This window comes from Suricata suricatta, chromosome 1 (genome assembly GCF_006229205.1).
Source record: "Suricata suricatta isolate VVHF042 chromosome 1, meerkat_22Aug2017_6uvM2_HiC, whole genome shotgun sequence".
Taxonomy (NCBI): Eukaryota; Metazoa; Chordata; class Mammalia; order Carnivora; family Herpestidae; genus Suricata; species Suricata suricatta.
Window position 1 is genome coordinate 105,075,316 of NC_043700.1, and position 21,209 is coordinate 105,096,524.

General features: G+C 34.9%; 1 long non-coding RNA gene across 1 annotated transcript; it reads left to right on the forward strand.

Annotated features, from left to right (window-relative positions):
* Positions 1 to 16,146: 16,146 nt before the first annotated feature.
* On the forward strand, positions 16,147 to 20,761 carry LOC115275005. Its single transcript, XR_003901373.1, has 2 exons — positions 16,147 to 16,302; positions 20,645 to 20,761. It is a non-coding gene; the product is annotated as an uncharacterized LOC115275005 (long non-coding RNA).
* Positions 20,762 to 21,209: the final 448 nt, after the last annotated feature.

The following is a 21,209-nucleotide window of genomic DNA, read 5'->3' on the forward strand; positions in this document are numbered from 1 at the left end:
TTGCACAACACATGCAGCACTATATAATCATCGCCTGTTTACTGCTCTCTTCTCTTTCTCCTAATAGATTAAGAATAAGAGTATGTCTTATATTATTACAAAGATTAACTCAGCGAATAGATATTTTGGCATGCAATAATTATTAATGGATACATCAGGATTTTATATTATCTGGCTGCATATACACAGTCTCCTTCAAAACAGCAAGCCCTCTAATGAGAGGGTTATTCTTGCAACTACCATTACTGTACACTCCCATTTATGTATGTAACTTTAGAAACCTGAGTCTTTTATTTCTCCTGAAACTAGCTATAGTTTGAAAGTCTTTTATTGGTAATTTGGCTTTCAACATCTTAAAATGAATAGTTATTTTCTTCCATGGTGATATACTTTTACATTTCTTTGATATTGCTTTTAGAATTTGATTTAAAAATTATAAATGCTTTAAAAAAAGTAAATAGCTTGTATTAATTTGTCAGCATAATATTGTCTTGCGTAACATTTCTATATGAGATTTGGAGGGATACAATGAGTGGCATTGTCATAATAGTCTGTAAATGAGTGGAAATATACTACAAAACTGTCCATTTGGTCTTGTGCTTTAAGCATTGTGATTGGTTTCTCAGCACTGTAATGCAATCATCTGAAATCCACTAAAATCCACTTGGAGCCCATGAAATTCAGAAGACAGAGAAATCATTTAATCCCCCTATGGCATAATGGAGCAAAATAAAATCTTACATGGTACCAGTGATTAAAATCCCAGCTCAGTAGTCTTCTCAGTCATTTGGTCTCTCCTTGGTTTACGCCTACCTTTGTAGATGAGACCCTTGAGATCTCGGTTTCATTCTCTCCAGCTTTAACATGATCCCAAATGCCACAGAAGAATGCCCCATCCATTGCTAAATTGATTTTCTCTTAGTCACTTATTTGCATGTTTAAGAGATTATCCAAGGAATTTAGAAAGGTGTTTTTTTTCCTTCCCTCCTCCTCTCAAAATCTGCTATTCAAGAGCCTTATGAACTCTTAAATTACTTCCTTTACCACCTTGTTACATCCTCTTCCAAACCTTTTTTTGTCTTGAGTTCTGCGGTCATTTATCCTGTTTGGGACTGATGAATAAGAACTATTCATAGATCTCTCAGTAACTCAGCAGATTAAGAATCTCTCTGGGTATTTCCAGTGCTGAAAAATTAGACTGCACAAAATAATACTTAACTGAAAGATTTCAAATAAAAATTTATATATATAATAAATATGATGTGATATATGATAGGAACACCCAGAAAGCTATGATATCTTTGAACATGATATTTTCTCTTTTTAAAAAAAATATAAAAAACCAAATTTACTTTATTTTGGTATGTTTTAGGTTAACAGGAGGAAGCATCATTAGCAAAGCATGAACTATAAAGGTGCAAACAGAAAAAGACTGACTTATATACTGTTACGTAGAAAAAAGGTTGGTAAGGAGCAGTGGCTATAATTAGAATTTAAGTGAACACTCTTGTTACAAAAATGAGCTGTACACATTTTTACAGGAAAACAGGATTGGGTTTCTTAAATAATCTAAATCAGAGTTAATGCACAGTGGATTGTGGTCAGCCAAAGAAAAACAGCACAACTAATTAAACAAAACAGAAAAACAATGAAATCATATACCTCTTTGGGTTCTTTGAATGTCAAGGTTTGAGGAGAGACCATTTGATAAGAGGAACATGGTTCTGTTGATGGCATCTTGAGGCAATTTTGAGCACTTTAAAATTTTTTAAAATGTTTTTTACTTATTTTTGAGAGAGAGGCATAGCATGAGCAGGGGAGGGTCAGAGAGAGAGGGAGACACAGAATCCGAAGACAGGCTCCAGACTCTGAGCTGTCAGCACAGAGCCTGACGCGGCGCTCAAACCCACAAACCGCAAGATCATGATCTGAACCAAAGTCAGACGCTTAACAGAGTCGCCCAGGCGCCCCAATTTTGAGCACTTTAGATACTGATGGTATTTTTAAAAATCGAAATTCTGTACCAAAGATGCTTTCTCCCAGTGGCAATTTACTAGTAGTTAACCAGCATCTTTCAACAAGAATTAGAGTCCTCTCCACAACTTATAAATAAAAGAAAATCTAAAATAAAATGGGAAATTGATTTTCCTGGGGTAAATGAAGAAGAGTCGGAAGAGAGAGTGAAACGGAGGTTATGATATATATACTTTAAAGGGTATATAAGTATATGTATATGCTATATATCCTTAAAATATATACACATATAATTTTTATTGATAATTCAGCTATCAACAACTTAAATGAATACTTTCTTCCTAAGGAATATATTTTCATATTTCTTTGGTAGTATATTTAGAATCTGATTAGATAAAAATTGTGTTTGATTTTAAGATTTTGAGAGGTAATGTTTTGAATGATTAATTTGTTAATGTATGACTATCATCAATATTTTATATGAGATCATATATATACATATATAACACGTATATATATACATATGCATGTATATGCACATACATATCTATCTATCACTATCTATCTATCTATCTATAGTTGCCAGTAGTGAAAGGAAATTAAAGAGGGAGCATAGTGTGTGTGTGTGTGCCTAATCTTGCAGAAGTGGAAAGGAAGCAGTAGAAAATAAAAGGAAGCAGGAGGAAAGAGAAAGTGGATGAGCCAAGGGCAACTTCGTTGTTTGAATGAATGGACGGTGGGAGAAGGCCGTATGGAATTAAGTTGCTTACTTATTATTTAATAGGTCATTTATATGAATAAATATTTGTTCATAGTTCATCAAATCCACTTTTAGGACTGGCAACTTCTTTGAAAGACGTTCTTATCTGTACTGTGCCAGGCTATTGGCATGGATCTGTACATGCTCAGTGCGCAGCTGAGTCTGAGGAACTGGAGCCCAGAACTCTGGGGTATAGCACCTCTTCAAAACGTGGCTACAAAACTGTTTTTTAACTACAACACTCTGCTGGTAACTGTTCTGCACAGACTTTGCTCTGCTTTTTTAGGTGGGCAGTTCTACTAAATATGTCAGAATGGTAAAGTCAACTCAAGTCATTTTTTTGTTTATTTTAACACCTATTTTACTTTATTTTGGGGAAGAGAAAGTGAGCAGGGGAGAGGGGCAAAGGGAGAGAAAGAGAGAATCTTAAATAGGCTCCATGCTCAGTGTAGAGACCGACATGGGGTTTGGTCCCATGACCCTGGGATCATGAGCTGAGCTGAAATCAAGAGTCATATCCTCAACCAACTGAGCTACTCAGGCTCCCAAACACCGTTTTTTGTTAAGAGCAGTTTTAAGTTCATAACAAAATTGAGAGGAAGGTACAGTGATTTCCCATGTACCCCTGTTCACACATTTGCATAGCATCTCGCACCATTAAAAATTCCCACCAGAAGGGTACATTTGTTACAACTGATAAACCTACATTGATATATCATTATTACCCAAGTCTAAATTTACATTAGTGTTCACTCTTGGTGTTATACATGCTATGGGTTGGGACAAATGTATAATGGCATGTACCCACTATTATACCATTATACAGAGTGTTTTCATTATCCTAAAAGTCCTCTGTGCTCTGCCTATCATTCATCTCTCTCTTGCCCCTAACTCCTGGCAACCATTGATCTTTTTACTGTAAATGTAATTCTCTTTTTCCAGAATGTCATATAGTTGGAATCATAAAGTATATGGCCTTTTCAGATTGACTTCTCTGACTTAGCAATATGCATTTAAGTTTCCTCTGTGTCTTTTTATGGTTTGGTAGCTCATTTCTTTTTAGTGCTGAGTAACATTCCATGGTCTGTATGTACCAGAGTTTGTTTATTTATTCACCTACTGAAGGTTACCTTGGTTGCTTCTCTAAGTTCTGGCAATTATGAATAAAAGTGTTATAAATACCACATGTGTGGACACAAGTTTTCAACTCCTTTGGGTAAATATCAATGACTTTGATTAATAGATTGCTTGGTAAGGTCGTGTTTAATTTTGTAAGAAACTGCCAAACTATCTTTCAAAGTGGCTGTACCATTTTGTAGTTCTACCAGCAATGATTGAGAGTTCCTGTTGCTCCACAGCCTCACCAACATTTGGTGTTGTCAGTGTTTTGGATCTTAACTATTCTAATCGGTGTGTGGTGGTATTTCACTGTTTTAATTTGCATTTCTTTGATGTTGTAACATGTGGGGCATCTTTTATGTATGCTTATTACAAATTCTTAATTGCTCCAATTAAATAGAAATAAACTCTGACAAGTACTTCAGAAAGAGTTAGTTTATACCAATTACTGTTTATTCACCATCGTACAGATGTTAACTAAATACATGTGATAAGCATTCTAGAAGTACAGACATCTTTTTGAAATCAGTCACAGAATTCTTTTTTGTTTTGGTTGGTACATATCTTTGAAATTATAATGGGAATAATGAAAAACATTCAATTAGATATCCAAATATTATTTTATCTGTGCTAAAAGCTATTTATATGAAGCTGTCCATACAAAGCTTTGGAAGTTAGCTTTCTATTTTATATTTTACGTATATAGATATGTGATAAAATAAAAGCAATTTAGAAGTATTATGGACTCAAATTAACTTTGTAAAACTTTTTATCAACCCAGATAGAAAGCATGGCACCTCAAAGAAAGACAATCCATTCTATTCCTTCTCATCTCTAATTATTAAAACAACTAGTCTAATACTGAGTTACAATTGGCCTTGCTGTATTGTATTCCTCTTCTATAAAGTTAGAAGCCACATTTAAAGACTGATTGTGTCCCACCTTGTCTTTCCCTAATTCCTTTAATGATACATGAATAATTAATTTGTGGGCTTTGGTACCATCTTTTCCCCTTCTAATTGAGTCCATCTTGTCAAAATTTCTTAAGACTTGTGATGATGAGGACAGAATAAATCAGGATTAATAGTCCCTGGTCTGTACTTTATCTGTCCCAACATAAGCAAAGACTGCATTAAGCTTTGTAACTACTTCACACTTCTGGATCATGGTAAACCTACTATTAATCCTAGTTATTAGGATGTTTTTTAATTGGTTCTAATCCTAGACTTTAAATACTGAAGTGTAGAATTCAAGTAATTAATCAATCAATAAATGTTTATTGAGCACCTATTAAATGGCAGATTCTGCATAATGTTCTCAGGATACACGATGGTCCTGGCTCTCACAAAACTTAGAGTCTCAGAGAAGAGTACCAATACAAGGGATGAGCATGGTATTAATGCTACATAGTTCAATGATTAGAAGTAAAGTGGGGAGGCATCCATGGTTTACAAAGATAATTCCATGTTACTTCTTTTTCTGCTACGTTTTTTTTCTCCTTGAAATATCAGTTTCTTTCAAAAATCCCTTATTAATTAATGTATATTGTAACATAGTAATATTTCATTCAATTGCAACATTCTTTATTCATTCCATTATTATTTTTATTATGGATACTTTGCACAAGATACTGTTGTAAATATGTTAATATGAATTCCATTTTCAAACTCTGTAGAGAAACATTTCAGCATGCCCAGCGGCTTCTTATATTTCTTTTAGGTTCTTCACTGTCCTGATCTCTAATTCTTCATTTATTTTCATTTTATAGTGATCTTTTTCTAAGAAAAACTCACTAATCTGAAAAGTTATTTATTTATTTATTTTTATTTATTTATTTATTTATTTATTTTATTATAAATATTTATTTATAATATAATACTTTATATTATTTACTTAGAGTTTGAAGTATATAAAAAGAATAAACCAGGGAGATGGCAAGACAAACAAAAAATCCTTTGTGGAAGGAAAATATTTGACTTATAGAATCTGGAAACATTTTTACCTCCTGCATTAGCATATCTTTCTAAAACAAAACTAACAAAACAAAGGCAGGCATGGAACAAGTCTGATGTATTATATATGTTTACATTGTCACTGAAGGGGTTTGTTGGGTATTTATATGTCCATAGATTCTACAAATAAAAATAAAAGATGTCTAAATAAATATGAGTAATAGTAAATGATCAGTTATGGTATCAAACTAATGGGCAGCTTAATCCATTGGAATTTATTATAAGGTCCCAAAGTTTGCATGAAGCGTTAGAATATGTTTGAAACTGAGTGCAATTGGTGATATTTGATTTACTGTGAATATTAATACATTGAAATGAAATGAAACTATGATTTGGAAAACATGCTGGCCTGGGTGACCTTTAAAGTGCATGTAGGATAGTCCATACCCATTAATTCTTCCCTGTATTATTGAAATAGGAAAGAAAAGATAGGTAGGGCTGACCCTCTATCCTGGATGGGCTGGACTGTTCTGGTTTCCACTGTTTATATTAATCAATGCTTATTAATGATTTCAGCCCCCCTTTCATTCTCAGTGGTGTCCCTATTTGGATAGAAATATATCCTTGCTTTACTAATAGATTCAAGGGCTTAATTTTATCTAGACAACTAAATTAAAAAATAATCATTTTTTTCCCACAAAAATTTAAACCTAATGTAAAACATTTTTAAAAAGCCTCAAGATCACAAAATCAACCTATAGTTTTCAGAGATATATCCTGACTCGACTAGTAATTGCTAGAACAATATGAATGTCACTTTTAATTTCTTTTCTTTAAAAGTCTGTATTTGAGAGAGGGAGAGAGGGAGAGAGCACATATACACATGAGCAGAGGAGGGGCAGAGTTGGCGGAGAGCAAGACTATCAAGCTGGGTCTGCACCGTCAGCACAGGGCCTCACACGGCTCCATCCCACCAATCGTGCGATCATGACCTGAGCCAGCGTCAAGAGTCTGAGGCTTAACCAACCGAGTTACCCAGGTGCCCCCACTTTTAATTTCTTAAGCCAAAATATGTTTTTCAATTTGCTGTGCTCTATAAAGCTTTGAAGGACCACCTTAGAGCTTCTAAATATGGATTACCAATATTTAAAAAATATTGTTAACAACTTTTTAACCAGTGTATAGCACGAGCAAGCACTAAGAATTTTTATATGTTATTTTATTTATTCCTCAAAGCAACAAGATGCATTAGCATATCTTTCTAAAACAAAACTAACAAAGGCAGGCATGTTATTATTATTCCTATTTTACATCTGAGGAGATTGAAGCTTAGAGTGTAAGTGATTTCTGCCCTTTCTACCTTCTCCCTTCTGGAGAATTAAATAGATAATGCATTCTAAATCAGCAAGATAAAACAGGTACATCTCTGCTTCTTACCAGTGAATATAATATTAGTATTTGCTTCCTGGCTCTCATTAATTGTTTAATTACATCTGAGAGATGATTTTGTTATATATGGGGATATTGCCCACAGAAGATGTAGTCTGTGCATTCCTTGAGATATTTTTGATTTTATTCTGGAATCAAGTCACACCACTGGGCATACATATATGAATAATATTGCTTTGGAGCATTAAAAAATGTACTTTTTTTGAGCTAGGTTCTGTGCTATTCCCTGGGTTTGACTTTAAGGGAAATATGAGAAGGTGATATATTTGTGTTGTTCATTTGTTCTTGTTTTTTAGATTCCTTTCTGTTCTTTCTCATAATGTCCATCAGAGGAGAAGCCTGGTTTTGTTGTTCTTGTTGTTATTGGTATACCTTTTGTTTTATGGGCAGCGTGCATTTTGTTTCTGATTGTGTTGTTTTCTGTCTTTGGTTCCAAGAAAATCAGAGCCAAACTTAGTATTCACATTTTATATTAGACAAGATTTTCAGTGCACATTTCTTGGGCTAACTTTAACTCTGGCTTCGTTTTCTTCTCTATCCTTACTGGCAAGAGCATGGATCTAGAGTCAGATCACCTGGATTCAAATCCCAGTACTATTCACTCCTGCTCCTCAACTGGGGCAAGTTTTTTAGCTTCTCTCAGTCTCAGTTTCTCATCTGTAACACACGAGGTTTCTAACAATACATTGCCTTCATAAGGTTGTTACAAGAAATAAACAAGATAATGCATGTGGAATTGTAACACTCTCTGACATGTAATATAGTGTGTGTGTGTGTGTGTATGTGTGTTATGCCATCACATTGTTCAATATTTGTGAATCTACTCAACTATTTTTTATATTGAGGCTTAACGTAAATAAATGTTAAAACGTTGCCTCTTTATATTTGGCGTGAAACATAAACTTATAAATACTCCCACCAAATTGAACTGTTTCTCAAAGTATATATTATACTGAGCCTACAATCACAAAATATACTATAGATTTCGTTTGGTTTATTTTGTTTATTTTCATAAAATATTTACAGAATTTAGGCAAAAACCAGAAAACTTGAGTGAATGAGTAGCTTTGCATGACATGTAATAGATACTCTGCAAACATAGAGAAACTGATTACATAAATATAAACTTCTGATTCTGCTAGGATAGGAATCTATTAAATAAGTAAACATGTCCTATAAAAATAAAACCATGTATCAAATAAATATGGAATTTTGCAGATACTTAACCTTTTCAAAGACATGAAAGTATTTTCTGTTATGTTGTGTAGGAGGAAGAATCTGAGTTTCAGCCACAAAATCAAGCATGTTCAGGCAACTGAATGTATGCAGGAGTGGTTGGACAGGCCCCGTTTCTGCAGCATGTTCATGAAAGATGGGTTAATCAGGTTAATACTCTGCCCTATGAAAAAACCATTGAGGACAATTATCTCTTGTGAGGACATTGAATTTAACATTTCCTTTTATTTCTTCAAAGTTTTACCAAGCTATAAAATAAGAAAACATTCTCAATTGAAGCCTAGAACTAGGGTTAAATTACAAGGGACAAAAATTGTTTTCATTTTCAATTTGAGCTTTGTTATGAAGAACATTTGGATTATGCTTACAGATAGTTTTTGAATTGTTAAGGTTTATCCTGGCCTATATATTTTTTTCACTTGGTTGACCATTATGCCAGAATTATAATCGTCAGCCTCACTTTTCAGGATACCATCCAGGTCATGGCTTAGACTGTAGGACATGCCAATGGGAAGATCCAGGGGAAGGAATTCTAAGAGAAGGAGCCTTCAAAGTGAGATCTTAAATTTACCAAAATATAGAAGCAGACATAATAGTTGTATAATACATGTTTGAGGGTCACTCGTTGCAGGGCATGGGAGGAGGAGGGAATGGATTAGCAGGATTAGAGAGGTAGGATCTGTCTACCATTATATCAGAGGATAAAATTAGAGTGAAGGGAGAAGGGGGTTGGAAAGAAAAAAGGTATTTATTACTTCATGTAAATGAGATACAAACTGGGGACTAGTCTTGGAATAAGACCAAATCCTTTTCCTAGTAGTCCCAGGTCAAAAGCCAATATTCACCCTTGAAGAGTTAACTTGGTGCAGTTAATTCATTCAGAAGTTGCATTCACTGATTTTAAATTAATTAAAATCATCAATATCGATCTTGTGCATAATGCTGAAATTCCTAGTTTGGTATCTGCCAGTAGAATCAAATACATAAATGAGATGCCAGGAATCTAATGGATTTACCTTGGCTACTAGATTGTGGGAAGGAAGGAAGAAGACAACCCTAGAATACATGTGATTTCAATGTCTGGATTAAAAATGGTGTTACAATGCTGCTTTACTTCTTCCCCTGAAATACTTTATTTTCTTTTTTAAAAAATTTTTATTTATTTATTTATTTACTTTTTAAAAATGTTTATTCATTTTTGAGAGACAGAAACAAAGCATGAGCAGGGGAGGAGCAGAGAGAGGGAGAGACAGAATCAGAAGCAGGCTCCAGGATCTGAGCTGTCAGCACAGAGCCTGATATGGGACTCGAACTCATGAACCATGAGATCATGACCTGAGCTGAAGTCCGACACTCAACCGACTGAACCACCCAGGCACCCCAGCTTTATTTTCTTAGTTGTAATGATAAAGGCAAATATGGACTGAAAATTTATTTTTATTAGGCCCCGTACTATCTCATTTCATTTAATCTATGGAAAAATGCTGTGATTTACCTTTTCCAATAAACAGATAAGGAAAGAGAGGGTCAGAGCTATTATAAGACTTTTTCAGGTACTACGGCTACTACATGAAAGAATTTAATAAGATTGTTCATAACTATATTTATGGAATTGAAGATATGGAACAGATTGTAATATAAATCTTATAACTTGGCCAAATGTTTTCTTGAAACTGAATCAGTCTGTCAAACCAATACACACTTGTCTTCTGGAGCTATTTCACTCAAGAATGGTTTGTATTTCAAATAGTTTCAGATAATATAACTGAGCTTTTCACATTGAATAGTTACATTAAAGTTTCCAATAATAACTAAATATTCATGGAGAATGGAAAACTAATCTTTGCTTTCACACTTGATGACTATCTTACATAAAAAATTTATATCATGGTCTATATTTGCACACTTACCCATACAAAATAGGAACGCATACCTGTGTTTTTTACTGTTGCAATTTGAAAAAAAAAACAGTAAACAGAATTGTCTACTCTCTGAAAGATTAAATTAAACCAAATAAAATTTTAGCTTCAGAAAAACTTTAACACTTTAAAGCTGGGCTACCAGAACTTTTCCAAGAGGTAATTAAGAGAATACATGAACCAATGAACCACAGTAAATGTTGACAGTTTTTATGTTTATGGAATAGTACATAAAGCAACCCAGAAGGTCTCACCTGGGATATATATTATATGTGTACATTTTGGCCCATGGCTGATTACTGATTTTAATTATCCATTATTTTCTTCATATTTAGGAAACATTAATGTGGTCTTCTGCAATCTTTCCCATATGAGTTATTAAACATATCTTTGAAGAATGAAAAAAGGTAATTTGGAGGGAAATTTAACATTAGTAGTGACTGTTGCCTTTCCATAAAGTTTTGATAACATATTTTAAAGGAGAATATTTTCCTCTTAGTTTAGGTTATGGGTCTGATGGTATTGTATACCACAAATTATTGAATAATAAAAAAATACTTTTTTCCCCCCAAAATACTTTTGCAAACAGTGTGTAGCTTAATAAGTTAAAGTTGTCTTTTCAATAGGTCCTTATTTAGTATCTGATATTCTGGTTTGTGAACTAAGCAGCTTTGTCAATTTCATTCTATCTCCTATTTCTTTGGCATACATTTCACTGATTATCCATTTGTGTAATAAATTTAAGCCATTGTGGTCAATAAGGCAGTGAATAATATTTGTTGATTTTGATATTAGATGACATGGATGCAGAAAGTAAGTTTTTAAGACAATAAATGAATGAACATAAAATTGAAGGGAGAACTAATCAGTAATCAGTATGTATTCTTGGAGTGGTAGTAAACACAAATTTGCTTACACAATATACTATTGATTTCAGTTCCTGCTTCTGAACTTTCATCTCTGGGACCCTGGTGAATTACTTAGTTTCCTAAGCCTCAGGTTCCTTAAAGGAAGTACTTAACTCATCATGTATTATGACTAAATTAGATAAGTAGGTTTAGTGCTCAGTATAGTTCCCCTTAGTATCTGCTTAATTAGTGTGGTTATAAGTTTTTCCTATTGTTTTCTCCTTCCTGGATACATTCCTTTTATCCCTCCACTGAGACTAACTGGTCTACTTTTAAAGTTCTGCACAAAGCCCTCATCCCTATGAATCTATAACTAATTTATAGTCACTTAGGTTACAGACCATGGCCTTTGCTTCATTTTTCTCTTATTCCTATCACTACTCACAAAGTTATGTGTTATACTTCTTGATTGTTAGCACCCCAACCTAAGTGATGATATTCCTCCTGTTTGTTTAAATTTATATCCTTTATTCACATTGAAATTTTTAACTGATGTACAGATGTCTCAAATGCATTTCTGCCTCCGTGCTTTAGCGATTATTTCTTTCCTTGTCCTTCTTTCTTTCTTAAGGCCATTCTATGATTTTTGTCTCAATGATGTATCTTTTCTTTGAATTCTTAATGAACTTGTCTCGAATCTTAGAATTAATAAATTTAAGATGATATCTCTTTGGAGGAAAGATAGTATTATTAATTCAATTTAGTTCCACAACTTTACTGAGCACCAGCTATTTGCCAGGCATTGTGCCAGTTGCTGAGATATGGGGTACAATGATTTACTCATTAATTCAACAAACATTATTGAATTCTTAAAATATGCCAAGTCCTGTTTTATGTATGAGTTCCTCCCCTCACAGAGCTTATATTTCAGTTGAGATAAGTAATTCCACTGATGTTGCTTCATTTATGCTAATGATGCCTCTCTAGGTAAATCACAAACACTTTACAAGGAGGAAACTGATTGGTCTTCCTTATTTCTTCAATGCCTCTTCAATTTTCTTAGGCACCCTTATTTATTGAAACTCCTTCACCTAAATCCTCAGCCCCACTATTTCTCCTTCCATGTTTTTCAGCAGGAAATTCAGTGCCCTTGCTTCTAATCACCTTCCAACATTTGAAATAGAGTCCTCATGTCCAAGTTCCTGCTCATCAGTTATTAAGATCCAACGTGCCTAAACATAAACTAGTGTTCTCTCACCACAGTTTCCTCCTTCAGTTTTATTCCCTGTGGCGCCATCTCTTCTTGAAACCAGCCAGTCATCTTTGACTCATCATTTCTCTGCTTCAGTCCTTGCATCTAATTAGTCATGAAATTATGTTGATTCTTCCCTCTCTTTGTTTTTCATATCCTTTTCTTTTGGTTCATGATCATGTTACCACTCTGGATTAGACCTCCATCATTTCATTCTTGAGCTATTAGATTAATTTTCTAACTGGCTCTTTATCTTCATCTTTTACTCCCTCCATCTTCCTGCCATAGGAGCAGTCTTTGAATACGTCCCTTTATTGCCTTTCTTCCTGTTCAAATTTCTATAAAGAAGTCCCATTGCTTATTACACCAAATTTAAGTTTTCTTGAATTTTCAGGCACTCTATCCTGATATGTTTATTCAGCTTTATTTTTTTCCCACTCTCAACAGGACTCTTTTCTAGTTAGCCTATTTTCATTATGCTCTGTGCCTTCTCATCCCTTGTTCCAGAAGTAGTAGTAGAATAAAGATTAAGAGCTTGGCCTTGGGCGTCCAACAGACCAGGGCTGGAATTCAGTTCCTGCTTCTGAACTTTCCCATCTCTGTGACCCAGGTGAATTATGTAGTTTCCTAAGCCTCAGATTCCTTAAAGGAAGTACTTAATTCATTGTGTATTATGACTAAACTAGTAGGTTTAGTGTTCAGTATAGTACCCTTTAATATCTGCTTAATCAGTGGGGTTATTACATTTTTCCTTGCTATTGTTTTCTCCCTCCTGGCATACATTTCTTCTATCCATCCACCAAGCTTAACTGGTCTACTTTTAAAGTTCTGCACAAAGCTCTCATCCCTATGAAGCCTTAACTAACTTACTTGTGCTTTCTCTGAATTTCTAAGAGACAGATTACATAAAAATTTGCAGGTGAAATTACATATGGAGAGGGTGGACACAAACTGCTGTATGAGGATCCAGGAGGTCCGGAATCTAAGCTATTTTTCTCGTAACTAGCTTGAGGCCATTGATATAATCATTCTGAATCTCAGTTTCTTCATCTTAAAAATGAGAAAATTACTAATTTTTTACACTTTGAAATGTTGTCAGAGGATCAAATGAATTTACCTCAGAAATTGTCCTGGATTGTTACGTGTACATGTTTTTACCACATATTGATAGATTGATTGTTAGGATTTTTTTTTCAGCTTTATTGATGTATAATTGACAAAATTGTAAGGCATTTAAAATGTACATTGTGATGGTTTGTTATATGTATGCATTGTGAAAGGATCTCACCCATCTAGTTAATTAACACATATATCACTTCATGTATCTACCTTCTTGTGTGTTTGAGGATATTTAAATTCTACTCTCAGAAAATTTTGCTTAGACTATAGTCACCATGTTGTACATTAGAGCCTCAAACCTCATTTATCTTATAGCTGAAAGTGTGTACCCTTTTACCACCTCTCTCTACTTCTCCCACCCCTTAAGCCCCTGGCAACCACTTTTCTATTCTGATTCTATGAGTTCGACTATTTTTTTTTATTTTTGTTTTTGGATTCCACATATAAGTGGTATCATGTACTATTGTTCTTTCTCTGCCTAGTTTATTTCCCTTAACATAATGCCCTCAAGGTCCATCCATGTTGTTGCAAATGGTAGGATTATTTTTCTTTCTCATGGCTGAATAATATTCCATTGTATATATGATAGTTTGTATATCTTAGTTAAGGTTATGCATTTATTTGTGTAGCATTTATAGAAGTTTAGGAAAATAACTATATAAAAATTTATAGGTACTATTTAATAAAACATTTCTTTAGGGCAATACTAAAACAACTCATTATGAAGAAATTCCATTTTCTAAATTTATTTTGTTTTCATCATTGTTTTGTCTAGGACCTTGAGAATTACACTTCTAGAAAGGATGGAGTTAGGGAGGGAGGCAAATCATGAGAGATTCTTAAATACTGAAAAAAAAAAAAACCTGAGGGTGAAGGGGGAGGGGGAAAGGGGAAGGGAGTGATGGGCATGAAGGAGGGCACTTGTGGGGATGAGCACTGGGTATTTTATGGAAACCAACTTGACAATAAACTATACATAAAATAAAATAAAAGAATGGGGTTCAAAACAAACTTTTTAACAAACTTTGGTATTCTTAGTGCTTGTGATATTTCTAGAGATTACTATGCTTTCTTGACTTATTTTAAAGTTTTCATAAGGAATAAAGGAGCCATGAAGAATCAACATTAATTAGTAAAACAATTTTTTTCTGACTTTAAAGTCTAACTTTTCCCTATTTTTAAATTGGTTAGTTATATTTTTAGTTTGCTTGAAGCCTACAGATTTCTGTCCAAAGGGCAAAATTATTACTAAAACGGTCCAGTCTGTAAGATTACCTCTGTGTTAGCCCCACCCGGGCTAATTGGCATTATTGAAGGTGGGTAGAAGGAATGTTAGCCACAGGGAGTTGCCCATTGTCTGTGATTCATATCTTGGAGACACTGGGGTAAAATTTAGAGGGAATCCACTCCTATTTAAATGCCAGGTTCTCACTCCTAGACAATTATTTTTCAGTACACAATCCCTCCCCCCTTTTTAAATCTGGCCACACCTCTGGGAAAACAGAAGACACCTCAAGACATCCCAAGTTGCTTCTTTAGTTTTATTCATTCATGGTTTTGTTAACGGCAAACACAATGAAGAAATAAGATGTACAATTCAAAGCGGTGTTAGCTGGGCTTTTTTTGTTTGTTTAGCTTCAGCTCTGGAGATTTCATAAGTAAAAAGCATGCAGTAGAGGCGAAGGTGATTGTTTTCAAAGAGGCAATTTGGAATTCCTAGGAGTTTCTTCCTGCCCCTGCTGCCCCCCAACCACACCCCGTGTTGATGCTTTCAGAAGAAACAATATTGTAAAATTAATGTAATCTGTGAAGGAACCCTTTTGAGACTATAAAGCTTTCCAAACTGAATGCAAAGCATATATGCTACTTTAGCTTCTTCGGTGACTTAGAAGAACCAGATGCAATAATAATAATAGGCCACACTTTCCACTAGAGTCTCTGATTCGAATCCTTGAACAAAAAAGCGAAAGCAGTGAGCATAAGGTCAGAAAATCATTAGACTTAAAAAATGTCACTTAAATACAATTTAAAGCTGTTTGGCCGTCATCTTCCTATGGAAATGTTTCCATTTGTTTCTGTTTTCTGAAATATGCAGTTAAGAAAATCTTTAAATTCTCTTTCTTTCTTTCTTTCTTTCTTTCTTTCTTTCTTTCTTTCTTTGTCTTTCGAAGATTTGGATTTGAGTGGAATTTGAAATGAAAACTACCATAAAGTAATATAGTTACATTTTTCCTTTAGGGTCAACATTTAAAGTTTGCTAATTTAAGAATCTTTGAAAAGTAAGGCTTTCATTTCCAAAAGTTTTTCTTTTTCTTTCCCTCCTGGGTAATTCTTCCTTAGTGGAGCTCCAGGCCTGTTTTCCAATAAGAGGATGATGGCTGTGTCACTTTTCTGTTTCATCTATTTTTAAATTAGTCTTTGGCTCTCATATTATCTCTGTTAGCTTATTTCAAAGTCTGATTTTTAAATGAGATTGTTTGACTTCATGAATTTTACTAGAAGTAATTATATTACTTGCCAAAATTTATTAATTCAAGCAAATTTAATAATTTACTAGGAAACATGGCTGACATTTCTGTTGTTTGTTTGTTTGTTTGTTTGTTTGTTGTTATGGTAACATGTTCCTGTGAATTGTGGAAAGCCAAGCAGGAAAAGGAAAAGCAAAAAAAGCTCTGTAAGTTTCTATTATCAAAACTATTTCTGTGATTTACAGTTCTCTTTTTTTTCTACCTCTGCTCAAAAATCATAGGTAAATATTTTCTTCTTTTGACAGCAAAAGAACTAATACAGTTTTTAAAATTGTTTTATGTTTTTTTTTTAAGAGACAGAGAGAGACTGTGCAAGCAGGGGAGGGTCAGAGAGAGAGGGAGATACAGAATCTGAAGACAGGCTCCAGGCTCTGAGCTGTCAGCACAGAGCCCAATACGGCGCTTGAACTCACAAACCATGAGATCATGACCTGAGCTGAAGCTGGACGCTTAACTGACTGAGCCACCCAGGCACCCCTTGTTTTGTTTTTTAAGAATAGGAAGTTTAAGGGGCGCCTGGGTGGCTCAGTCAGTTGGGCATCAGACTTCAGCTCAGGTCATGATCTCACAGTTTGTGGCTTTGAGCCCTGCGTCCAGCTCTGTGCTGACAGCTCAGAGCCTGGAGCCTGCCTTCGGATACTTTGTCTGCCTTTCTCTCTGATCCTCCCCTGCTCTTTCTTTCTCTAAAAAATTTTTTAAAAAGCATTAAAAAATAGGAAGTTTAAGGGGTAGGGGAATTCAGGAGTAAATACAGGTTGCAGGGTTAGCATGGGTAATAAAGACAGTATTTTTCAACATAGCCTCTGGGGTGAAGAGTGAAAGTTTCTTGGATCTACAGAGGAAAGTGAGAGTCTAGAGATTAAATAAATCGAGGTTTAGCAGTAGAAATGAATTGACAAATTTTAGCTACCTCCCATCGAATACTTCAAAAATTTGTTTCTACAAGTGGCCCATTGCAGAAAAAATAGGAGGATTATTGACTGAGATCACTGCGATTCCACAAATTGTCTACATTTCTTGCAGTTTTAAGTAAAGTGATATGACAACATTTTTGTGTTGTGTTGGTTCATTCTCATTTTTTCTTATAGGTATGTTGTTCCTCCTTACTCCTGATCCCACTAAGTTTTCCTCTCACATGTCTACGATTCAGAGCATATAACCAAGGAGAAAATGGGAGGACAACCCCAATATGAAGGGTGGAAAAGATTAAAACGCAAATGAAGGATATCAATTTTTTTCGGTCTAGGCTGCAAATCTAGATTGTATTTCATAAAACAGGAGAAGGAGTTGCAGGAAGGTTTTCCCCTGTTGCTGTGACAGGTCACCATTTCTAATCTGAGGGTCACAGCCAAGTTCCCTGTTTAGTAATTGCTTGATCTGACATCTATCTTGACCTTTATTTACTTTGGCCTTTCTGACTAGAGGTCACAAAAGCACAAGAAGATAGGAGTCTTATAAATGCCTTGATGATGAAAAATGAGAATAGTATCCCTTTGGCCCTATGTATGAATATATGTATAATGTGTTGGGGTGTTTTAACTCTTTGGTGCAATCCACAGTGGTGACACTTATACATTTTCATCTGATTTTAGAGATGTATTTTGTAATGACTTGGTATGAAGATAATAGATATTAAAAATGGCAAAATCTTATTCAATCTAAACCTTGACCATAGGAAGTAGAGGCAGATTGTCATGGATTAATTATATTTTTTATCTGATCAGAATTCACAAGCACATAATTGAAGTGTCCCAAGAAGAACACCTTACAAATCCTCCAAAACAGGATTTTGATATGTGCTTTTAACTGAATGCACATTATGGATAGGAATACACATGGGAAATGTGATATCATGAACAGTTGCTAAATTTCTGTCATATGTTGTTAGATATAGATCAAGCAAAAGTCAGCCTTTTCCAAGAACAAAATATTATTTTTTCCCTAAAATAATGCTAACAGATAGAATTCACATACATTTTTTTATATAATTAGCCCAGGAATACAAATTTGAATGTGAAATGCTACATTTTCTTTGCCAAAAGATTTGTCCCAACCAGAGAATTTTACTAATATTCAACAAGACAATTATTTAGAAAAACTGAATGCCATAGCTGAGTTTATTATAATATAATTTTATGCTTCATATATGAGATATCCTTTATATTGTCAGTAACAGTGGCATGAGGAAGAAAATTCTGATTTTCAATACTATTCAAATTTCTCTGTGTCTGTATGTTTGTAATGGTATAGCAGATAAATATTTGTAGATGAAAAATGATTCCTAAGGGACATGTATGGACATTTTTAGAAACAAATCACTATTTAGCTGTTTTTTTCCCCATAATAATAGATAAGATAACATTTCTTAAAATTATAATTGGCTTCCTATGAAACTATTATTTTTTAAAAAATGTTTAAATGTTTTATTTATTTTTGATAGAGAGAGAGACAGAGCATGAGAGGAGGAGGGGCAGAGAGAGGGAGGCACAGACTCTGAAACAGGCTCCAGGCTCCGAGCTGTCAGCACAGAGCCTGATACGGGGCTCAAACCCACGAAAGTGAAATCATGACCTGAGTCGAAGTTGGAGGCTTAACCGACAGAGTCACCCAGGGCCCCCCATATGAAACTATTATTTTTGGGGCTCCTGGGTGGCTCAGTCAGTTAAAACTCCGACTTCGGCTCAGGTCAGATCTCACGTTCCTGGGTTTGAGCCCCGCGTCAGTCTCTGTGCTGGCAGCTAGCTCAGAGCCTGGAGCCTGCTTCTGATTCTGTGTCTCCTTGTCTCTCTGTCCCTCCCCTTCTCATGCTCTGCCTCTCTCTGTATCAAAAATAAGTAAAAAATTAAAAAAATAAAAAAATAAAAAGAAACTATTATTATCTTAATTCTTAATGTCTAAAGACACTGATGTTTTATTTTACATGATTTAAATGATCTAGAAGATTGAAACATCAAAGATATTATCTAAATATCTTTTTTCTCTATTCTTTCTTCATAAAATTATCACCATTTGTGACTTTACATTCATTTCATGACTTAAAAAAGTTTTTTTTAATGCTTATTTATTTTTGAAGGACAGAGAGTGTGAGCAAGGGAGGAGCAGAGAGAAAGGGAGACACAGAAGCTAAAGTGAGCTCCAGGCTCTGAGCTGTCAGCACAGAGCCTGACACAGGCTTTGACCTTATAAACCATGAGATCATGACCTGAGCTTGATGCTAAGTTGGACACTTAACTGACTGAGCCCCCAGGCACCCCTTTTTCATGATTTTTTTTAAACTAATATTTCTATCTCAACCATAAACTAAAAATAGGACCTAGGTCTATTTGCTTACTGTTGAATATTCACACTTAGTTTTTGACACAGAGCAAGGCTTCAGTACATATTCTTGAATGCATGTGAAAACAAAATACTTATAATGAATGAATTGTCCTTTGAGACAGTGGCAGTTTACCCAGGCAGAAATGAGGTCAGTGGCAGGAGAAGAAAAGGAAAGGTGAGAATCTTTACCTTTTTCACTATAAAGAGATGGGACGTATTGGCCTATGACCTCTCCCATTTTGAGCAGATTGTAGAATGCTGTCTTACCTAGAGATTGTATTCATGATGACTTGAAGCCATGTTTATGAACACAAGAAGGAAAATGGTGAAGTTTCATACTATATAGAGAAATACAGCTCTGATTTGTAACCTTTGACAATTTTTGTGGTACAAGAATGATTTCAAGATACCAAAGTGATGTCATCGAATGCAAAGTTGGAAAGAGATGTGCATGGTCAGCTTTCTCCTGCAGGACTAACATCATTGTGAAAACATGTCTTTGAAAATATACTTTTTCAACTTATTTTTCTTCTACTCTCCACATGAAAATTTAGTCTAATAATACTGGACATCTGCTAGAGTTATATTTGTGGAGAATGGGGGACATGGTCTGTTTACATACCTTCCAGAAAGGACCTGTGCCCAGTTGCCTTCAGGTCTAGTTTTTTTTTCTGGCTAACTCAGCTTCATAGTGCTGCCTCACCCAAGGTCATGTCCTTCTGGGCATTCTGTGACATAGCCGGCCAAGGATGTAAGGTCTGGCTCCAGAGCTCCCCAAGGTGCTGGCCGACTTTCAAGTCCTGTATCACAGTTTAGTTTCCCCCTCCGCCTGATCCTCCTTCCTCCTGTTCCTTTCCACAGACACTGATCCTAATAATATCCTGCATTTAGTGTCTACTTAAGAGAAACCAGATTTGACCAGCCTCCCATCCTGTACTTCAGTTTGCTCCATTGCCTGGGAGAACCTTCCCATCTTCCCTGCTGACCAGGCTCTTATCCATCTTTTCCAAAGTTAACACAGGTTCACCTTTTCCAGGAAAGCTGTAAACAACTGTAGGATAAGCCGAGTGGTTTCATAGCAGCCTTCTCTGGGTTTTGTAGAACTTTGAGCAGATTGCTTTATTTTTTCTTACCACCTATGTCAATATCTGTTTATTTATCTTTCTCTAGATTGTGAATTCGTCAAGAGGTCTCTTCTATACTGTTACCCCCATGCCTGCCACAATGATGACACATAGTAGCCTCTCAGTAAATAGTATTTGTTGAAATGAACTAAGTCAAATGATTTGTCTAAACTCATTCATTTCCCCTTGTAAGCTGATTATATAATAATAGGAGGATTCTGAGCCCCCATTCTGCTGAGGTAGGTCCATTAGAAAGTAATGACAAACCTAATTCTTGAAGAGTTGAAAAGATCATCACCTGGACCACAGTGCTGGTCATCTTCTGTTGGTTTGGAAGCAGTGACACTGACATATTTATAACCTGGGCCAGAAGTAAACACTTAAACGAAAATGGATGTCTCTTGACAAAATACAAGCAGCCAACTTCCAAATGATATTTGGAAGGGTAATAGTCTTCTCCCTTGGTTCATATATTTGTACAAGAAAGAAAAATGAATACTTAGAGCTCATTTCTGTTTATAAAGGAGTTAATTTCATTGTCTGATTAAAATATAAGTGTCTTCTGTAGAGTATATGTGAAGTTTATAAAATAAGTACTGCTTACTACTTTT